The sequence below is a fragment of the Halichoerus grypus genome, chromosome 9, assembly GCF_964656455.1.
Source record: "Halichoerus grypus chromosome 9, mHalGry1.hap1.1, whole genome shotgun sequence".
Lineage (NCBI taxonomy): Eukaryota > Metazoa > Chordata > Mammalia > Carnivora > Phocidae > Halichoerus > Halichoerus grypus.
The window spans coordinates 140,852,240-140,874,818 of record NC_135720.1 but is presented as its reverse complement, the minus strand read 5'-3'; the positions used below and the strand labels follow the sequence as shown (position 1 = coordinate 140,874,818).

General features: G+C 42.2%; 1 protein-coding gene and 1 non-coding gene across 5 annotated transcripts in view; both read left to right on the top strand.

Annotated features, from left to right (window-relative positions):
- KIAA0319 (KIAA0319 ortholog) overlaps nucleotides 1–22,579 on the top strand; it is a 98,775-nt gene that overhangs the window by 4,818 nt on the left and 71,378 nt on the right. The window lies entirely within an intron of this gene.
- LOC118548450 (U6 spliceosomal RNA) lies at nucleotides 16,203–16,309 on the top strand. Its single transcript, XR_004923623.1, has one exon. It is a non-coding gene; the product is annotated as a U6 spliceosomal RNA (small nuclear RNA).

The following is a 22,579-nucleotide window of genomic DNA, read 5'->3' as shown; positions in this document are numbered from 1 at the left end:
AGTAACATATAGTTGTCATGATAGTATTTATTATGTCATAATTGCCATCCCATTGTTTTTGGGTTGTTTTTTTGTTTTGTTTTGGGTTTTTTTGTTTGGGGTTTTTTTTTTTTTTGCTCCTAGTTTGTTATAGAGTAAGCCATAGTGAAATGTCATTTTAGGGGCGCCTGGGTGGCTCAGTCGTTAAGCGTCTGCCTTCGGCTCAGGTCATGATCCCGGGGTCCTGGGATCGAGCCCCGCATCGGGCTCCCCGCTCTGCAGGAAGCCTGCTTCTCCCTCTCCCTCTCCCACTCCCCCTGCTTGTGTTCCCTCTCTCGCTGTGTCTCTCTCTGTCAAATAAATAAATAAAAATCTTTAAAAAAAAAAAAAAGAAATGTCATTTTAGTTCTTATATTTTAGATAGTTTTTGTTCTATAAATGAGTATTAGAATCTACCTTTGCTTTTTCTTCTAATTCCCCAAATATCCTTATATAGTTTTGCCTCTTTATTTTTTTACAAATGAATCCTATTAAGTACTTGACAGCATTCTGCTGAGTTTTAATTCATACTCCGTTTCTTTGTGAACCTCACGCCCTGTCGTCTTTCAACCACGTCTAACCCCCACTTACTCATCTCTTCGGTCATGTCTCTCAGTACGGTCTTTGTAATTGTGTTGAAAAAGAGACTGAGCCTCTGTCACATCTTTGTCATGCTTCGGGCCACGCCTGGGAACAGGCTCTCAGCGTTCGTGCCCGTCAAGCTGTGTATTTGTTTGCTGCGCAGGGATGCACCTACTTCTAAGAAGTTTGCTAGTCGGTCGTCACCGGCCTGGTCATACTAACCCTAATGTCTGTGTTTCTTTCATTAATGCGGTGGATTTAATGATGCGGAAACATCTCACCATTTCACCGGTATGATTCTTAGAAAGCCGACAAATGTGGGGGGGGGGGGTCGGTCCTTTTTCTCTGCCTGTATTTTCTCCCCCTTGTTCCCTGATCTGCCCTTGGGGGCCCCACAGAATCTGCTCACTCCCCATTCCACACCATTGCCCTTCCTGTGTTTAAAACCCAACACTGGCTGGATTGTGTTTCCCTTAAATCTGTTTGATCTCCTAATAGGGCGTCATTTTATACTGTAATTGTAAGGCATTATCTCTGTTGCCAGTGAAGTCCTGGGGAATCCTCTGTGTTGACTGGCACAGGTTTTCTATAACTTATTTTACTTTATCAGCTTCCAGGGGAGAAAGTTAGAGCGTAGAATATGGTACTGAAACATTGCCAAGTTTTTACGTTCTTGGCTCGGCCCCTAGCTGAACGTATTGTCTAGATCTCCTTCCATCTCCTTCGTTTGCCGGTGAGGATGTTCCCTACCCGTTGAAAACTTCGAGGCTCATTTTGGAGAAATTGGAAACTGACTCCTGAGTGGTGAGCCACACAACTTCGGCCAGTTCAGACAGAATACTCTGCGCACCTGTTGAGGATCACAATCTCTTACCTCTCAGATTGTTATGGGGAGGCTCAGATGATGTGAAGTATGTAAAATTACCTTGTGAATATAAGCACTATTATGAATGGCTGTTATATTGATGATGGTGATGATAAATATTACAAACCATTTATTTCCTTGTTGTTAGAAGGATAGATTAAGGGGCACCTGGGTGGCTCAGATGGTTAAGCGTCTGCCTTCGGCTCAGGTCATGATCCTAGGGTCCTGGGATCGAGCCCCACATCGGGCTCCTGGCTCAGCGGGGAGCCTGCTTCTCCCTCTGCCTCTCTCCCTACTCATGCTCTTTCTCTCTCTGTATCTCTGTGTCTCAAATGAATAAATAAAATCTTTAAAAAAAAAAAATTAGAAGGATAGATTAATAGCTGACAATATTCTACTTTTTTTCCCTTTGCTACCATAGGGAATAAGTGAACAAATTATTTACTTAATGCCAAGAAGTTAAATCCTAAAGGAAAACTTTTTGGCTAGCTGATCATAGGCCTGCTGATAAATAGAATTGAAAGACTGAACAGTCTCCGAGTTGATGAATGGCTTGCCAGATTCAGAAGTTTAGTAACAAAGAGAAGGAAAAATTCTTCTCTACCCTTCAAGATCTTCCAGCTAGACTAAAAATTAAATTGACAAGAGACAGATTAACAGGAGGAAAAAAATCCAAGTTTTATTACATGTGTACATGGAGGCCCAATGATGAAACCGAGACCTAAAGAAATGACCAAGGCAGGCAGTTTTTATACATTTTAGACAAAGAGACAATAAATCTTTGAGAAATTGATAGGACAAAGAAAACTTAACTTTGGAAGCTTTGATTAGTGAAGAATTCTAAACAGAATTTGGGCTGGGGTGGTAAATTAGTAAACAGTAACAAGAGGTGTTTATGCAGCCTTCTAGGCTCTAAACTGCCCGTCTCTGGTGCTAAGGATGTCTCCTCACCTCCTGGTACGGGGAGGGTACCTTTCACACGGGAGATGGAGAAAGGTCTGCGTGTCCTGGTCGTACAGGCTGTCTTTTAAGTAACTTTTATTCAGGATAATCAATATGACAGAGTGGCACATTTGGGGGCAGCCCACCCGTGGACCCTACAGTAATCACCAGCTGTGTTCAGAATTTGACACAAAGCAGATTTGCTTTCATGGACACACCAAGCTCTGAGCCCCGGGACCTGGCTATCACCTAGTACTGATGGGGCTTCCCTGCCCGCTCGCCGGCCTGCCCTTGCCGGGTGTTCGAGAGGTGCAAATTTAATTATTATAGCACGGGACAAAGCATTTGCTTAGGTAGCAGTGATGACCCCATTAGGTAAGAATTGAATTTAGGGAGAAATAAAAGTGCTGAGCCAATTGAAAACTGAGCTATTCCCATCATTAGGGAGATTATTTAAAGCCCCATGATGTACACTCAAGGCTTTACCTGCTGTAGTTTTTCTTCTAAATGTAGGAGCAGTGTCTCCAGGAATATAAAAGTGGTGTTATTTACAGTGTGAGGGCCGAGAGGCAGTGTCTTAATTTTGCAGCAGTTTAGAAAAGATGGTAAAATATTTACTCTAGCAGTTGGCCGATCGATGCACAAATAAATTTAAGTGTAACTGTCTTTTTACCTTTCTTCCTCCCAGCATATACCCTATCTCTAAATGTTGTCTATCTGTCCTTTGAACTGTTCTTTTACCTGCTTTATCCAGTCACGCCCCAAATGAGCAGGAAGTCGCCAAGTTCCTTCCTAGCACTACTGTTTATTTGACTCCTTGAATCCGAGCTGTTTAGATGATGTACCCCGGCCCGCCGTCACCCCTGAGGTTGAAGGCTGCCTCCGCAGACAGTTTTTGTCATTGTGACTGCGAAGTCCTGGAGGAGGCATCATAGAAAGAAGAGAACATCCCGGGCAGCCTCAGTGGCTGAGTGGAAATAGAAACACAGCCCTGTGTTGTTTGAGCTTGCTAGTTCTGGAAAGCAGGAGTTTGCCGCCTTAGCTTTGTCAGTAAACCACACAAGGGACAGCGATTGGCACGGCCTGAGCCTGCAGGAAGATGCTGGTGAGCAGATGCACACAGGTCTCCAGGATGAGGCCCCTTGGCGCAGTTTTCCTGTCCCTCAGGCAGGAGACCTGCGACTGGCTTTTTTTCTGAGCCTGCAGAAGCATTTCACTCCAGCATTATCTATATAAGTCAAAAATCAGAAGCAATGTTAATTGTTGAACAGTAAGGAGATGGTGAAGTAAATTATAATAATCACCTCAGTGGAACCGTTGCAAAATAACGAAAAAAGAATAGTTATGCAGAATGTAACAATGAAGAGTCATTTTTCTGACAGACGAGTAAGTGAAAATAAGAACTGTATTAACCTCAGATGATGGTTTTGGTAACGTAAATGTACACATATTGAATAAATGGAAGGAGAACCTAAAAGAAGAAAACAGTCATTCGTTAGTATGATTTGATTATAACTTTTTCAGTGTACATTTTTGCTATGCTGTTTAAAGGCTCCGTCCGGGGAGAGCTCACGGACACACATACAACCAAGAAAAGCCAGTTCTAGGGTATACCTCTTCGGGGTTTTGCAGTATGTAATTTTTAAAACTCATACTTATTCCCTGGATCAAAAATGTTATTATTATTATTTTTTGTTTTTTATTTTTTTTAGTGCATTGGACTTCTATTATTATTATTTTTTTAAAGATTTTATTTATTTATTTGACAGAGAGAGACACAGCGAGAGAGGGAACACAAGCGGGGGGAGTGGGAGAGGGAGAAGCAGGCCTCCCACCGAGCAGGGAGCCCGATGCGGGGCTCGATCCCAGGACCCCGGGATCATGACCTGAGCCGAAGGCAGACGCTTAACGACTGAGCCACCCAGGAGCCCCTGGATCAAAATTTTAGCTCAGGGACAAAGGATCCATGTTCTGGAACAGATGTTTCACATGCTCCGAGCTCCTTCGTCATGGATGCCACCTTGGTTGTCAGTTGGCCTGCAGAGATGGAAGAAAACCCCTAGTATCCGATGGCCAGAATTACTCTTTCTTCTCACCATAAGATATTTGGCTTTTTTTCCCCCCTACACTTGGAAAATGCTCTCTGTTCTTGGCACTCCATGGGTTAGGATAAGGGGGCAAATTCCAGAAAGCCCATCTTTTGAAAAGTACAAAGGATGGCGTTCCGGGTTGGACTGTCTCCCGCCCCCCCCCCCACCCAAAGATAGGGTGAAGTCCTAACCTCTCTACCTGTGGAATGCGACCTTATTTGGAAACAGAGCCTTTGCAGATGTCATCGAGTTAAGACGAGGTCAGCAACGTGGGCCCGTAATCCATAGGACTGATGGGCTTGTAAGAAGAGGGAGGTGTGGACGTAGAGGCACACGGGGAGGACACCACGGGACGGCAGAGGCAGAGCCAGAGGGTTGTCTCCACAAGCCGAGGGATGGGAGGGACTGCCAGCCAGCACCAGGAAGGGCTGTGCCCAGGCTCCGAGGGAGCACGGCCCTACTGACACCTCGATTGTGGACTTCTGTCCTCTAGAACTGTGACAGGATGGATTTCTCTTGCTTTAAGGCACCTAGTTTGTTGGACTTTGTTATAGCAGCCCAGGAAACGAACACAGATGGTAAAATGCAAGGATCATATCAAATAAATAAGTACTTTGATGAGTACCTAATGGGGACATAGAAATGGGAAGGCATTTTGGACCTTGTCCAGGCTTTTAATAACAACCTGCAGGATGATTTTACGTTTCGTGACTTTTGTATGAATCAAATACGACGTATTGAAATTAAAGCAATTTAAAGAAGAGAACTTCGAGGCTAGGAGACAGGAAAACAGAGGGTTACTTTGAAAAATTATTGCATTGAAAGTAAAAAAATAAAAAGTGAAAATACATGGCATTTCCAACCAGTGCTTCTTCTAGAAAAAGTTAGACTTGATAAAGGCAAAACTCCACTGATTTATTTACATATTTTCATTGCTTATGTTCTATATTCGTTACTGATGCCGTCTAGCACTACATGTTTTTTCCCCACTCTTCTGGTGAACTTTTATGCTGTTATTTGTAGTCTTTAATACTTTTTGAATAATGAATATAAATGACCCACACAATTAAATGTTCCTCTTCCAGATCATTTGTGGGTATTAACTAATAGTTTTTCAGATAATTTTATGTAAATTTTTTTTAATTTGACACAGAGAGAGAGCACAAGCTGGGGGAGAGACAGAGGGAGAGGGAGAAGCAGATTCCCTGCTGTGCAGGGAGCCCGATGCGGGGCTCGATCCCAGGACCCTGGGATCATGACCTGAGCCGAAGGCAGACGCTTAACAACTGAGCCACCCAGGCGCCCCATCCGGTTGGTTTCTTAATTCTGCCAGGGCCACGGCTCATGACTTAGGAAGGCTCTTTGCTGTGGACCCCTCCCTGTATCATTCATTCCTTCATCCTGATCTGTTTAGGAAGGAAGGAAGGCAGGAGGGAAAGTGGGAGGGAAATAAATACGTTCACCCAGACCTGACCACCCTCCCTCCCAATTTATTCTCACTGTGGTTCCATCCATGGCTATGACTGAGCTCTAAATCCTCAGCAGAAATTTTGAGCAGGAAATCACTGCCCCCAGCTGTCAGCGATCTCTCATGGTGCCTTTCTCCACCGCATGCAGAGGGTGTCTTGTCACACAGCCTGTCATGCTTACAGCATTTTTTCTCTCTGACACCATCCCAACAGTAGCCAACTAAAAAGAAGAGAAAGTCCTCTTTTGTCACTAAAGATATGTTACTGTTATCATTATAGAAAATTTAGAGCAGAAAAGTAGAAGGAAGAGAAAAACAGTCGAGTTCGGCTCGCCTGTCCTACTCTTTGAAAGACCACACTTAGGAATTGGTCGTTGCTTCCTTTCTGAAGTGCTCATGAATGATCTGTTCAGTGTCTCACTCTACAGTGTCCTGGCGTTTGGCATCCAGATCTCAATCTGCAATTTCTAGAAATCCCCTTTATTGCCTTCCTGAAAATCAGAACTCATATCTTAGAAGCCTCCTAGGACCTCTTTTTTTTCCTCCTAGAACCTTTCTTTGTCTCTACAATTCTGCATGATTTACGAAGACTAATTGAACAGTCAAACCTGCAAACTTTTTGTATCTCGGGACACATTTTATTTGGGCCTCCCACTGGAATATAAGCTCCTCAAGGGAAGAACCTAGAATACTGCCTTGCATATGTAGGTGCTCAATACACTTAAAAATTTTATTTTTTTTAGAGATCGTATTTATTTATTTGACAGAAAGAGAGCACAAGCATGGGGGAGTGGCAGAGGGAGAGGGAGAAGCAGGCTCCCCTCTGAGCTGGGACCCTGACTCTGCAGTCCCAGGCCACTCGGATCATGACCTGAGCCAACAGCAGACACTTAACTGACTGAGCCACCCGGTGCCCCCAATACACTTTCTTTTAAATAACAGCTGTATTGAGATATAATTTACATACCACAAAATTCAGTCTTTTATATAATTAAGTAGTTTTTAGTATATTCACAGATATACACACCTCACCCTATCTAATTTCAGAGATCTTCTTCACCTCATACCCATTAAGCAGTCCTTCCTGTCAGTCCCTGGCACCACTAATTTACTCTCTATTTTTATGGATTTGCCTATTCTGGACACTTCATATAAATAGGATCATACAACATGTGCAAGGCCTTTTGTGACTGGCTTTTCCACTTGACGCAGTGTTGTTAGGATCATCCCTGTTGTGGTAGGACCTCGTCTCCAGTGCCAGCAACATTCCATTGTATGGATATACCGCTATAATCCACATTGTGTTTATCCATTCTTTTTTTAAGATTTTATTTGTCTAAGAGAGTGCGCCTGCGAGCAGGGGGAGGGGCAGACGGAGAGAGAGAGAGAGAGAAAATCTGGAGCAGACTCCATGCTGAGTGCAGAGCCCCACGTGGGACTCAGTCTCATGACCCTGAGATCATGACCTAAGCCGAAGCCAAGAGTCAGCTGCTGAACCGACTGAGTCACACGTACCCCTGTTTATCCATTCTTAAGTTGGTGCACACTTGGGTTATTTCTGCTTTCTGGCTACTGTGAACATTCCCATACAGGTTTTTGTGTGGACATGTATTTCCAACTCCATACCTGGGAATGGAGTTAGTAACTCTGCTTAACCATTTGAGGAAGGGCCCAGACTGTTCTCCTGAGAGGCTGTACCACGTTAAATCCCTGCCAGCAATGTACAAGGCCTCCAATCTCCTCACATCTTCCAGACTTGTTTATTAGAGGTACTTGATGATAGCCATCTTGGTGGGTGTGAAAGGGTATCTCATTGTAATTTGGGTTTGCATTTCTCTAATGACTGATAATGTTGAGCATCTTTTCATGTGCTCTTTGATCAATTGTGTATCTTCTTTGGAGATTGTCTATTCAGATCCTGCACCCATTTTTTTTAACTGGGCTATTTGTCTTTTTATTGTCAAGTTGTAATTCTGGGTAGAAGTCCTTTATCAAATATATGGTCCGTAGATATTTCCTGCCATCTGTCAGTTGTGTGTTCATGTTCTCGATAGCATGGTTTGAAACACAAATATTTAGAAGTTTAGTGAAGTCTATTTTGTCTAGTTTTCTTTTTGTTATATGTGCCTTTGGTGCCGTACCTAAGAAACTGTTGCCTAATCCAAGATCACAAGGATACATATATCTCTTTTCCAAGAGTTTTATAGGTTTCACTTTTATAATTTTGGTCTTTGATTCATTTCAAGTTAATTTTTATATGTGGTGTGAGGTAGGGGTCCAACTTCATTCTTTTGCTTGTGGCTATCCAGTTTTCCCAGCACTATTTATTGAAAAAACTATTCTTTCCTTTTTTTTTTTTTTTAAGCTTTTATTTATTTATTTGACAGAGAGAGACACAGCGAGAGAGGGAACACAAGCAGGGGGAGTGGGAGAGGGCGAAGCAGGCTTCCCGCGGAGCAGGGAGCCCGATGCGGGGCTCAATCCCAGGACCCTGGGATCATGACCTGAGCCAAAGGCAGACGCTTAATGACTGAGCCATCTAGGTGCCCCAAAACTATTCTTTCCTTATTGAATTGTTCCACCTGTGTTGAATATGGGCTGACCAGAAATGTAAAGGTTTATTCCTGGATTTTCAATTCTATCCCATTAATCTATTTGTCTGTCTTTATGCCCGTGCCATATAGTCCTGATTACTGTAGCTTTGTAGTAAGTTTTGAAATTGGGAAGTGTGACTCCTTCAACCTTGTTCTTTTTTTCCCCCAGATTTTTGTGGCTATTATGGGTACCTTGTATTTCTGTATGAATGTTATAATCAATTTCTGCAAAAAAGACAGTCATGATTTTGACAGGAATTGTGTTTGGGGAATATTGCTGTCTTAATCATGTTCAGTACTCCAAACCATAAAATAGGTTATCTTTCCATTCATTTAAGTCTTCTTTAATTTCTTTAAAATACTTTGTAGTTTTCACTGTACAAATTTTACACTTTGTTAAATTTATTACCAAATATTTATTCATTATATTCATTACATTCATTATGATGCTTCTTAATTTTATTTTTTCTTGTTCATTGCTATAGAAATACAGTTGAGTTATATATTGATCTTCTGTCTTGCAGACTTGCTGAACTCTAACTGTATTTTCATAGACCCGTTAGGATTTTCTGTATGTGATGTTGTGTCATCTGCAAACAGAAATATTGTTACTTCTTTCTTTCTAATCTGGATGCTTTTATTTTACTTTCTTACTAATGTCCCACCTAGAACCTCCAATACAGTGTGGAATAGAAGTAGGGAGAGCAGACATCCCAATCTTGTTCCTGATCTTGGAGGAAAGGTCTTTCACCATTAAATACGATGTTAGTGATGAGTCTTCATAGATTCTGTTTATCAAGTTGAGGAATCAATAGATATCTGAGAATGAACAAATTTTTATATAATCATTTATATATTCTTTACACTTTTTGCTTTTTGGGTCTTGTTAATAAAGCTATTCCTAATCAGAAGTTATAAAGATATTTCTGTTATATTTTCCTTTAATCTTAAAACTTTGTGTTTCACAGTTAGGTCTGTAATTCATCTAAGATTTATTTTGTATATGGTATGAGGTTGACATGGTAACTTCATCATTTCTCTGGAAAGCGCTATTTTTATTCTCGTTCTCGGTGGACAATTTGATAGAGACGTAAAAGGAAAACAGGACTTGTCATAGGAGGCTGCACTGTTCAGGTCTCAAGGCTGAGCGCAGATTTGAGTAGGTCAGGACCAGGTGGCAAACCCCCACCGGTTCACTGTTCCTTCCACGTTGAGGGAAATCAGGAGGGGGCCACGGCTTCACTTCCAACTTCCAAATCTCACTTGAGTGTATCTCAGTGGTTCTAAACTGCATTCAGAATCCTACGTGCAAGGACGTCTGGGCAACATAATTTTTACATTTCCATCTCTACTCTGGGAAGGGATATATGAAGCTGTGCAGATGGATTCTGAGTGACAGGGTTTTTCCATTTATCTTCTAAGGGTCATCTTCCGTTTTCCTTTCGACCGTTTCGCCTTCTGCATTGCACTGTTTCTCATAGATCAGGTCATTCATCTTTATGTCTCAGATTCCCCTTTTCTTCCATCTGTTCAAATGTCCTGCCTGCCTTCTCCCTCTCTTTGTATTTTTTATTTTTTACTGGGAACATTAGAAAGGGGAATAGACCTATGTGCAGTCTGCCACCTTGAACTAGAAAGTTTTCTTTTCATTCGTAGCTTGCCAAAGTTCTATTAATGAGGCTGATTCCCCCCGGAAAGATTAGTGTGAATTATTTGCTGCCTGTGCGCCATCTCTGGACAGTCCTCACAATAATGGTGGTCCTTGCCGCCAGGATCTGCCTCTGTATAGAGATCAGACACGTTGAACAGCAAGGATGGAACCATGCCTCTGTTCATTCCAACCATGAACCCCTGGGTATTTGGTCTGTTACTGCAGCAGCCTGGTTCTCTCAAGCTTGGATGATAACAGAGGCGGTGCTAAGTGGTGGCTGTGATTAGAGAACCTAAGACAAGTACCTGTGCCCCACAGGTCTCCCATACCTCCGCTGTCTGCAAGGGGCTCCTTTGGTGCCCAGGAATCTCCTTACGAAATTGCTAGCATCCTCACAAAGAGTAAGACCTTAGGGCTTCCATACTGGTCGTGGCCAATGCCTTTCCTGGAAGCTTGGGTTTATAGAAACCTAAAGGAAACCTGAAGAAAAGGAGTCGCGGGAGGGGCTGCGGAGGACCTGAGTGAGACCCCCTAGGAGGAGAGGTGAGCGTAGCTCGGTGTTTCTCAGCATCCGGTGTGTCAGCTCTGGCTGATGCATTGCTTCCGTTTCTTGCTGTGAAATGAAATACCAGAGAGACTTGGCAGTAGGCAGTAAGTCGTCTGCACAGGCGTAAGGCTAGGAGGTCCTGAGGGATAGGTTGAGGATAGGAAAAGCAAAACACAATTCTGGATGGTCAGCATTTCCTTCAGGGACTGAACAGGCTCGCCTCTTTGGAAGCTTCCTAGCTAAGATGAAAACTAACCAGTCTTGTGGCTTTAACACCAGCTATATGGTCATGATTCTCCAGCTCCTCTCTCCTCTGAGCTCTGGGCATCTTTCTTTCTTTCTTTTTTTTTTTTTTAAAGATTTTTATTTATTTATTTGACAGAGAGACACAGCGAGAACAGGGAACACAAGCAGGGGGAGAGGGAGAGGGAGAAGCAGGCTTCCCGCCGAGCAGGGAGCCCGACGTGGGGCTCGATCCCAGGACCCCGGGATCATGACCTGAGCCGAAGGCAGACGCTTAACGACTGAGCCACCCAGGCGCCCCTCTGGGCATCCTTCTCCGTGGCCTGCTCAGCGGCTCCACCTGGATTGGATGCGTTGCATTATTTTGGGTCTGGCCACGCCTTTCTTCCAGTTGCTCGGTTCCACTACTAGCACCTTGCTAACACCTTGCTGCAGGACACCGTCCTTCACCTGGATTACTGCAGGAGCTCCTGCCTTGGCTCTCTCTGCCCTCGACCTGGACTACTTCCTTGACCTGCTTCTTCGCCTGGATTACTACCTTGTCGCTCTCTTTCTGCCCTTGACCCCTATGCTGCCTTCGACACGGAAGCCGAGGGACCCAATCCTGCAGCACTTCCCATTTCAGAGGACTAGTCAGAGATCTCTTGATACGGATCCAAACTAGTGGCCTCCCGCTGCCTCCCTAACCTTACGCTCTGGGGCTTTCCCTTCTCTCCCAGGCTGGCTTCCTTGCTGTCCCTAGAATACAGGGCACGTTCCCTCCTCAAAGCCTTTCCATTCGATCCTCTTCTTTCAGATGCCCACATGATTCATTTTCCTATCTCTTCTAAGTCTTTGCTCAGATAAGACTTTCTAAGTTCGTTAATTCTTCAGCACTGCCTAGTCTAGTCTGCTAGTTAACCCATCTACTGAGTTTTGTTTTTTTTTTTTAAGTAATCTCTACACCTAATGACATGGGGCTGGAACTCAGGACCCCGAGATCAAGTGTCTCTTGCTCTACTGACTGAGCCAGCCAGATGCCCGCTATCCATTGAGCTTTTGGGTTTGTTGTTTTGTTTTGTTTTTGTTTTTGTTTTTAAGATTTTATTTATTTGAGAGAGGGAGAGAGAGCAGAGCAGGGCAGGGGGAGGGGCAGAGGGAGAGGAATAAGCAGACTCCCCGCTGCGTGAGGAGCCCGACACAGGGCTTGATCCCAGGACCCTGAGATCATGACCCAAGCCGAAGGCAGATGCTTCACTGACTGAGCCACCCAGGCGCCGCCTGCATTGAGCTTTTTTTTTTTTTTAAAGATTTTATTTATTTATTTGACAGAGAGAGACACAGCGAGAGAGGGAACACAAGCAGGGGGAGTGGGAGAGGGAGAAGCAGACTTCCCGCGGAGCAGGGAGCCCGATGCGGGGCTCGATCCCAAGACCCTAGGATCATGACCTGAGCCGAAGGCAGACGCCTAACGACTGAGCCACCCAGGCGCCCCTGCATTGAGCTTTTGATAGCAAAGATGATATCTTCTTATTTTTAGAATTTGTGCTTGGCTATTTTTCAAATCCGTCAGGGTGTTCTTGTCATACAAATCTTACATCTTATTAGTGATTTTATTTCCTTAAACATTTTAAACATCTTATTTTCTATTTCTGTTTGCCAGAGTTCTGTTGTCTGAAAAGCACAGAAACCTAATCCTCTTGTCTTTTCTGTTGCCTTTCTTGAGGGTGCCTGTATGTTTTGTAATTTTTAATTCTAAGTTCAAGTTTGTCTGGGTTCTCTCTGGGAGTTAAGGAGAGCTCTTCCAGAAAGGATTTATCATTGCCCCTGCCAGGTACCCGTGGTCACTGGCAACCCAGGTCCACTTTAAGCTCATTTCTCCTCTTGGGAGACCAAATTTGCAATGAAAACCTGTGGTTGACCAAACCTGTGGTTGCCAATTCTTAAGAGAGAATTTTTTCTTCACACAGAAGGGAAGATGCAGAAAAAGCATTTGACAAAGTACAGCATCCTTTCTTGATTAAAACTCTTCACAGTGTAAGGATAGAGGGTACATACCTCAATATCATAAAAGCCATCTATGAAAAACCCACAGCGAATATCATTCTCAATGGGGAAAAACTCAGAGCTTTCCCCCTAAGGTCAGGAACGCGGCAGGGATGTCCACTATCACCACTGCTATTCAACATAGTACTAGAAGTCCTAGCCACAACAATCAGACAACAAAAAGAAATAAAAGGCATCCGAATCGGCAAAAAAGAAGTCAAACTCTCACTCTTTGCAGATGATATGATACTTTATGTGGAAAACCCAAAAGACTCCATGCCAGAACTGCTAGAACTCATACAGGAATTCAGTCAAGTGGCAGGATATAAAATCAATGCACAGAAGTGAGTTGCATTTCTATACACCAACAACAAGACAGAAGAAAGAGAAATTAAGGAGTCGATCCCATTTACAATTGCACCCAAAACCATAAGATACCTAGGACTAAATCTAACCAAAGAGGCAAAGAATCTGTACTCAGAAAACTGTAAAATACTCATGAAAGAAATTGAGGAAGACACAAAGAAATGGAAAAACGCTCCATGCTCATGGATTGGAAGAACAAATATTGTGAAAATGTCTATGCTACCTAGAGCACTCTACACATTTAATGCAATACCTATCAAAATACCATCCACTTTTTTCAAAGAAATGGAACAAATAATCCTAAAATCTGTATGGAACCAGAAAAGACCCCGCATAGCCAGAGGAATGTTGAAAAAGAAAAGCAAAGCTGGCGGCATCACAATTCCGGACTTCCAGCTCTACTACAAAGCTGTCATCATCAAGACAGTATGGTAGTGGCACAAAAACAGACACATAGATCAATGGAACAGAATAGAGAGCCCAGAAATGGACCCTCAACTCTATGGTCAACTAAACTTTGACAAAGCAGGAAAGAATGTCCAATGGAAGAAAGACAGTCTCTTCAACAAATGGAGTTGGGAAAATTGGACAGCCACATGCAGAAGAATGAAACTGGACCATTTCCTTACACCACACACAAAAATAGACTCCAAATGGTTGAAAGACCTCAATGTGAGACAGGAGTCCATCAAAATCCTAAAGGAGAACACAGGCAGCAACCTCTTCGACCTCAGCCGCAGCAACTTCTTCCTAGAAACATCGCCAAAGGCAAGGGAAGCAAGGGCAAAAATGAACTATTGGGACTTCATCAAGATAAAAAGCTTTTGCACAACAAAGGAAACAGGCAACAAAACCAAAAGACAACCGACAGAACGGGAGAAGATATTTGCAAATGACCTATCAGATAAAGGGCTAGTATCCAAAAATCTATAAAGAACTTATCAAACTCAACACCCAGAGAACAAAAGATCCAATCAAGAAATGGGTAGAAGACATGAACAGACATTTCTGCAAAGAAGACATCCAAATGGCCAACAGACACTTGAAAAAGTGCTCAACATCGCTCAGCATCAGGGAAATCCAAATCAAAACCTCAATGAGATACCACCTCACACCAGTCAGAATGACTAAAATTAACAAGTCAGGAAACGACAGATGTTGGCGAGGATGCGAAGAAAGGGGAACCCTCCTACACTGTTGGTGGGAATGCAAACTGGTGCAGCCACTCTGGAAAACAGTATGGAGGTTCCTCAAAAAGTTGAAAATAGAGCTACCCTACGACCCAGCAATTGCACTACTGGGTATTTACCCCAAAGATACAAATGTAGGGGTCCGAAGGGGCACCTGCACTCCAGTGTTTATAGCAGCAATGTCCACAATAGCTAAAGTATGGAAAGAGCCCAGATGTCCATCAACAGATGAATGGATAAAGAAGATGTGGTACATATATACAACGGAATATTATGCAGCCTTCAAAAAAATGAAATCTTGCCATTTGCAACGACGTGGATGGAACTAGAGGGTATTATGCTAAGCGAAATAAGTCAATCAGAGAAAGACAAGTATCATATGATCTCATTGATATGTGGAATTTGAGAAACAAGACAGAGGATCATAGGGGAAGGGAGGGAAAATTGAAACAAGATGGAACCAGAGAGGGAGACAAACCGTAAGAGACTCTTAATCTCAGGAAACAAACTGAGGGTTGCTGGAGTGGATGGGGCGTGGGAGGGATGGGGTGGCTGGGATGGATATTGGGGAGGGTATGTGCCATGGTGAGCGCTGTGAATTGTGCAAGACTGATGAATCACAGACCTGTACCCCTGAAACAAATAATACATTATATGTTAATTTAAAAAATTTAAAAAAAGAAGTAATGCTAAGAACTGTATTTTAAAAGTGAAGGCAAGTACTGGAAAGTAGAGCTGCAGGTGTTGAAAGTGGCTGGTTGCTCCTTCAGAGCAGACCTTGGAGATGGGGAGGGAGGCTGTTTTGGAGTTCTCCTTGCCTTTAAAACGGATTAACTTAAAAAGATAAGAGGTAATATCACATTACCTAGAATAAACGTATTTAAAAGCATACTCTGTGAGAAGTCTTGCTCCTACCCTCGTCTGTGTTCTGTTCCAGTTCCTTTCCCCACCCTCCACATCTGCCACTTTGTTGATTTTATACGTGTCCATGATGTCTTTTTGCAAATACAAGCAAGCAGGAATCCAGTCTTCTTCAGAAAGGTGTCGTACTGTAGACACTGACCTGGCTTGCTTGCTTCATTTAATATCTAAAGATCTTCTAATAATATCAGTGTGTGTATATAATATATATGCTTGTGTGTGTGTGTGTGTGTGTGTGTGCATGTATTCATGTGTTATGTATGGATGCACGTAGTATGTAATGTGTACTGTATGTAATACATACACAGTACATACACACGTATATTTATGCATATACATTGTATATTATGTTATATATGCATATATAGTATATATGAATGTATGTATCCATATAGTGTATAGATATTATATATGTGTGTGTGTTTATAAAATTCTGTTTTACAGATGCATAGTATTCCATTACCTGGATAGATCATAATCTGTTAACTAGTCTCCTGTCAATTGACATTGACATTTGGGTTGTTTCCAAGCTTTTGTTATTATTAACAGTGCTGCAATATACATATATCATTTTGCATGTATGCAAATAAAAACCAAAGTAAAAAAGGCGTCTAACATAAAATAATTAAATTCATGTTAAAAATTCATAATTATTTGAATTTTAAAGTCACGCATTGCAGTTAACTCTTATTCGAGGAGAGTGCTCGCTTTGGCAGCGCATTTACTGAAATTAGAACGCTACGGAGAAGATGAGCATGGCCCCTGCACGAGGATGACACGCAAACTCACTTACTCCAGGAGAGATTGACCATTCATTCATTCACGCATACATCCATTCGCTACATCTGAGCTCCTGGCATGGACTAACCTCTCTTCCAGTCCCTGGGGTTGGCACGGCAACCCATCCAAGTCCCTGCCCTGTAGTTTACAATGTGATGCGTGGAAACTGGGCTCTGAGATGCCCAGGGATGGCACTGTGAGGTCACTTGGCAGAGAGGAGGAGTGACAGAGGGACTGGCATGTAACGCAGGCTCGTTCTGCTACACCTAGTTGCTTAGATTTTCTGTTGTAGATATTTATTGCTTTTCTAACTTAGAAGAAAACTTACTTTGCCTTTTTTTTCAGTGCAGAGAGCCATAAGGCAGCACACGGTAGTGGGAAGAACATATTCCCTGGTATCAGCCACACCTGGATTGCGTTCCAGTTCTTAGACATCTTAGTATTTCTGAGCCTCAGTTTCACCATCTAAGGAATGGGGATGATAAATGTAACGGGGTGGGGGTGGTTAGAGCACTGAACTAATGCCTGTACAATGTTGGGGACATGATGAAATAAGTAGTACTTTCTATAGTGTTAATTGTATTTTTAATACAGCGTGTTACTTGTGGTGATAACGTAGCCTTGGGACATCTCCTGAGGAGGGAGCAGTGACTTCGGCTTGGAGGCTGTTTGGGAATCTGAGGAAGGCATCTTAGAAGAACAGGCTTTTGAGCCGGATGTTGGCAGCATAGGGAGAGTGTGGGGAGACTGACGGACGTACGGACGTCAGAAAGAAGACTGGGAGGAGGAGGGTAAATGGAGAGGTGGTGTGACCAATTCGCTGTCCCATCCTGAGGCGTCTGTCCTGTCCAGGCATTTTTAACACCGCCTCCTGTCATCATCTGAACCAGCCTGTGTGACGTGTAAGCAGTCCATCCCAGTCCATCCCAGTCCTGGGAAGCCGGCCACTGGCCACTGGGGTGGTTCTTCCTTGACCTGAGTTCATGGGTGACAGCTAATGAAGTAACTTCCTCCAGGATCAAAGTGAGCTCCATTGCAGTGAGATGGATAACTGTGGGCAAACCTTACCCAGAAACCGAGACTGTTAGGAAGTAAAGATCAGAAGTGTTGGATTCTGGCTGTCACATACAGCATTTTATTTTTTCTATACACTCAGCTCCAGCTGAGATGCAAGCTGTCAGCTGGATTTGAAAAAATATTTCCGAGAACGACGATAATTGTATCTCTTTGAAATTGGGATTGCTGAATTTAAAAAGTTGAAAATTAAAATATGAAAACATCCCTTTTTTTGTTTCCACAGACTGGCTTGCTCAGTCTTTCCCTCACTTTGGTTCTTTCTCCCTTTCCCTTGAAAGATGGTAACTCCTTGTGTTCTTTCTTTTGTTCACAAGCTGTTCGTGCTTACATTAAATGATTTCATACATCAGTGGGGATTCAGCCTAATGACTGGGTCAGGCTGTTACTTCCGTGAGTGAAGAATCAGTGTCAGCTCTTTTTCTTGATAGTGTTGTGCATGTAGACCTTCTCAGGAGGAACATATACTAATTGTGTTTCTGATTAGCTAGAGTTGCCTGATAAAATACAGTATAAATATGTCCTAAATATTGCATGATAAAAAAAATGTGATTTATCCAAAGTTCACATTTAATTGGGAATCCTGTATGCGTATTTGTTAAGTCTGGCTGCCCTATTCATCCCCTTTCCTTCTGTGTGTCACACACATTTCCTGAGTGTAACCTCATGCGGGCTCTCTATTGCTGTTGTGATTTACTGAGGCTCTCGATGCCGGTGGATCTAAGCCTCCAGTGACCAAGCAGAATAGCAAGAATATTAAATTTATTTATTTATAAGATATTAAAGACATTCACAGGAATCGAAGGGTACAAAAGGCTATTTGCTTAAAAAAAAAAAAGGCTCTGTCCCTGCCCTCTCCCTAGTCATAATAAATATTAATGGTTTCTTGTATATTCCTCTAGAGGGTAATTCAGTTTCAAGCAAATTCATATTTATATTCCCTCCCACCCCATTCCCTTTTTGCATAAATAGTAAAGACCATAATCACTATTCTGCATTTTCTTTCTTCGCGTAACAATAGATCTTGCTAGATGCCAGCACGCTAAGAGTTTTCTCTTTCTTCACAAATGCAGGGGATTTCATGTTAGGAGCAGACTGTAATTTATTTAACTGCTTCCCCCCTTATAGAAGTTTGGTTGCTTCCAGCCTGTTGGTTAATACCAGTATTATACCCAGGAGTAACCTGCTTGCATATGATTTCCTAAGTGCCCAGGCATATTCATGCCATAAATTCCCAGCAGTGGGATTGCTTGCTGGAAGGATGAAGTGCCACCCTGCCCTCCAGAGACACTATGCCAATTACACTCCCATCAGCGAGGACTGAGAATGCCTGGGTGGCCAGACTCTCACCGATAGAAGAAGGTGGGAAGGTTTTTTCATATATGACCATCTCGTAGGTGACAAAATGATAGCCCTTTTTATTCCTGACTGTGAGCCTCTTTTGAGGTATTTAAAAAGCATTTATATTTTCTTTTCTGCGTTCTGTCTGTTTATGGACTTTTTCTTTTGGATGATTATTGATTTGAGGGCATTCTTGTTTATTAGGGAAATTATTCTTTGTAATGTGAGTTACAAATATTTTTCCCACTTTGTTGTTGACACTGACTTTATATATGGTGATGTTTCTATGAAAATTTTTATTTATATCTACCTTTTATTAATGGATCAATTTATTCATATTTTTTTAAAGATTTTATTTATTTGACAGAGAGAGCACAAGCAGAGAGAGTGAGAGGGAGAAGCAGGTTCCCTGCTGAGAAAGGAGCCCAATGTGGGACTCGATCCCAGGACCCTGGGATCATGACCCAGGCCGAAGGCAGACGCTTAACCGACTGGGCCACCCAGGCGTCCCCATATTTTTTTGTTGTTGTGACTTCTGAGTTCATATCATTCCTAAGCCTTCCTCACTCAAAGATTATATAGTTATATCATTATATATAGTCTCCTGTAGTTTCTTTTCTTTAAAAAAAAAACAGCCTTATTGAGCTATAGTTCATATAGCATACAGTTCACCAGTTGAAACTATACAGTTCAGTAACTTTTTGTGTATTCACAGAGGTGTGCAGCCATCACCACAATATGTTCTAGAACTTTCTCGTTACCTAAAAGGAAATCCTGTGCTTGTTAGAATTCGCTCGTCATTTTACTCCAGTCTCCCAACCCAGGCAACCGCTAATTTACTTTTTGTTCATATGGATGTCTGTTCTGCGTATTCTGTATAAACAGAATGATCTAATTCGTGGTTGTTTCTGACTGGCTTCTTTCACTTAGCATAATATTTTAATTTTTTTCCGTACTTCATTTCTTCTTATTGATGAATAATAATCCACCTATGGATATATCACATCATGTTATTTTTCAGTTGGTGGACATTGGGGTGGTTTCTACCTTTTGGCTATTGTGAATAATTCAGTGCATACTCATGCACAAATTTTATGCGGACATGTGTTTTCATTTCTCTTGGGATACACACACAGGAGTAGAAATGCTAGATCATATGCTAAGTGTGTTTAATGTTTGAGGAGCTGACAGACTGTTTTCTAGAGTGGCCATGTCACTTTACATTTCCACCGGGAATGTATGAGGGTTTCTCTCTCCCCATATCCTTGACATTTTTATTGTTTGCTTTTTTTGATATTAGTTGTGCTAGTGGGTGTGAAGTAGTATCTCTTTGTCCTTTTGATTTGCATTTCCCTGATAGCTAATGATGTTAAGCATGGCTTCATGTGCTTATTGGCCATTTATACATTTTCTCTGGACAACTGTCTGTTCAGATCCTTGCCTATTGGGAAAATTATTTGTCTTTTTATTATTGAACTGTAAGAGTTATTTATATATTCTAGATACAGGTTCCTTATTAGATATGTGATTTACAGAAATTTTACCCCGTTCTATGGATTGTCTTTTCACTTTCTTGATGGTGTCTTTTCAATCACAGAAGATTTTAAATTTTGATGTCCATTTTATCTATTTTGTTCTTTTGTTGTTTTTGTTTTGGTGTCATATTTAAGAAACCGTTGCTTAATCCAAGACAATAAAGATTTACACCTATGTTTCCTTCTAGTAGGTTTATAGTTTTAGCTCTTACATTTCGGTTTTTGATCCATTTTGAGTTGATTTTTGTATATGGTGTGAGGTAGATGTCAAATTTCGTTATTTTGCATGTTAATTCCTGGTTGTTGCAGTACCATTTGTTGGAAAGACTGTTCTTTCCACACTGAACTACCCTGATACCTTTGTCAAAAACCAATCCCATGGGTATTAAAGTGCTTTTATGGTTTTGTTTTTTATGTTAGGAATTTATCTTAGTGTAAGGTGTGAGGTAGGCATACAACTTACTATTTTTTTCAAATGGCTAGCCATTTTTCCCATATCATTTACTTTAATAATCTATCTTTCCCCATTGATTTGAGATGCCATTTTAAATCATGTCCTTTAGTCTTATAAATATTTGGACCCATTTATTGAGTATTCTATTCACTTACCTATTTTTGCACCTATAGCAGTCTGTTTTAATGATTGTCACTTTATAGTATGTTTCACTGTCTGGTAGGACTAATTTCCCCTTATTTCTCTTCTCTTTCAAAAAATTCTTGCCTCCCCTTCTTGTTTATTCTCCCATGTGAACTTTGTAATCAGTTTTGTCTAGTTTCCTATTCCCCCAATTAAAATTTCTGCCAGCATCATTCTTATTGGAAACATATTAATGTATAGGTTAATTTAGGAAAAATTGACATTTCTGATGTTGAGCCTATCTATTCAAGAACATCTATTCATTTCTCCATTTGTTTCCTGTGTTTCCCACAACTTTCCATTTTTAAGTCTTAAAATAGGCAAATATCTTGGTGAATTCATTCCTAGGTCTTCTGGTTTTTATTATTTTTGTTTGTTTGCTATTGTTGCTACACTTTTCTGTTATATCATTTATGTTCTTTTCTTTTTTAAGATATTTTTTTAAAGATTTTATTTATTTGAGAGAGACACAGAGAACACAAGCAGGGGTGAGGAGCAGAGGGAGAGGGAGAAGCAGATCTCCGCTGAGCAGGGAGCCTGATGCGGGGCTTGATCCCAGGAGCCTGGGACCATGACCTGAGCTGAAGGCAGATGCTTCACGGACTGAGCCACCGAGGTGCCCGTATTTGAAATCTTCTGATAAAGTTATTCATATATTGGGACCCAGAAAATGGAGGCTGCCCCCTGGACCAGCCCACATTACAAAGCTAAACCTAAGTTACAGGAAACATCTGTCAAAGAATCCTAACACATACAAATGGCAGTCCTCCGACTCCGCTTTGGCTAACTTACCTTACCTAGGAAATAGGGCCTGCTAGCCTTAGAAGGAGATGCCGGAGCTCCCAGCCAACCTCCCAGCCTCTCATGCCCTTTTAAGCATTGCTGCTTCTAATGCTCAGTAAGACTGGCTCTTGCCCACAACCTCTCAGGAGGAATGCTCCGTTGCTTGTGAGGAACTGTAGTCCTCCAATCCATGGACTGTTTTTTTCTTGAATAGAGGACCTCAAACTTGTTGCTAAATTGTGTTATTTTTGTCATTTGACATTCCATAAAGCAGCTGTTACTGTGTCTCTGCTGTGAGCTTACCTGAACCTAAGCATTTTATAGCCCATAAACGGAACAACAACAACAAAAAAGCCTGAGTAATGTTACTTATTAACTAAAATGACATCTAGGTCCTTATAATAGTTCAAGATAGGCAGTGGCTTAAAGGAGATAAAAGTTTATTTCCTCCTCAGAAAAGCTCAAAGGTTGGTGGCCCAGGGCTGCTCCGGCAGCTCCCTGTCCATGCTTTCTAGAACCGGCTTACATTCCCGAGGTTTCTCCATGGTTGCAGAGGGCCGGCCGCTGGAGCGCCGGCCCTCATGCCCTCGCTAGGCAGCAGCAAGACGGAGAGAGGAGGAAGGCAAAAAGAGGTTTCCCTAGAAGCCCTATCCAACAGTTCCTTTTGTATCTGAGCCAACAGAACGGACTGTCATGGCCTCACTAAGTGGCAGGCGGAGGGGGCGGGGTTGGACATGTAGTCCTGTAGGTGGGTACCCTGGTGCTCCAAGTAACAATCGGAGTCTTACTCCTAAGGAGTAAGGGAAGAGTGTTCACTGCATAGACAAGGAGCAGTCTTGGCCATGGTCACCACCACCTTATCCTTGAGTCTCTCTCTTTCTGCATCCTTGATGCTCATCATCCCTTTCTTGTCCAGGTCCTGGCACA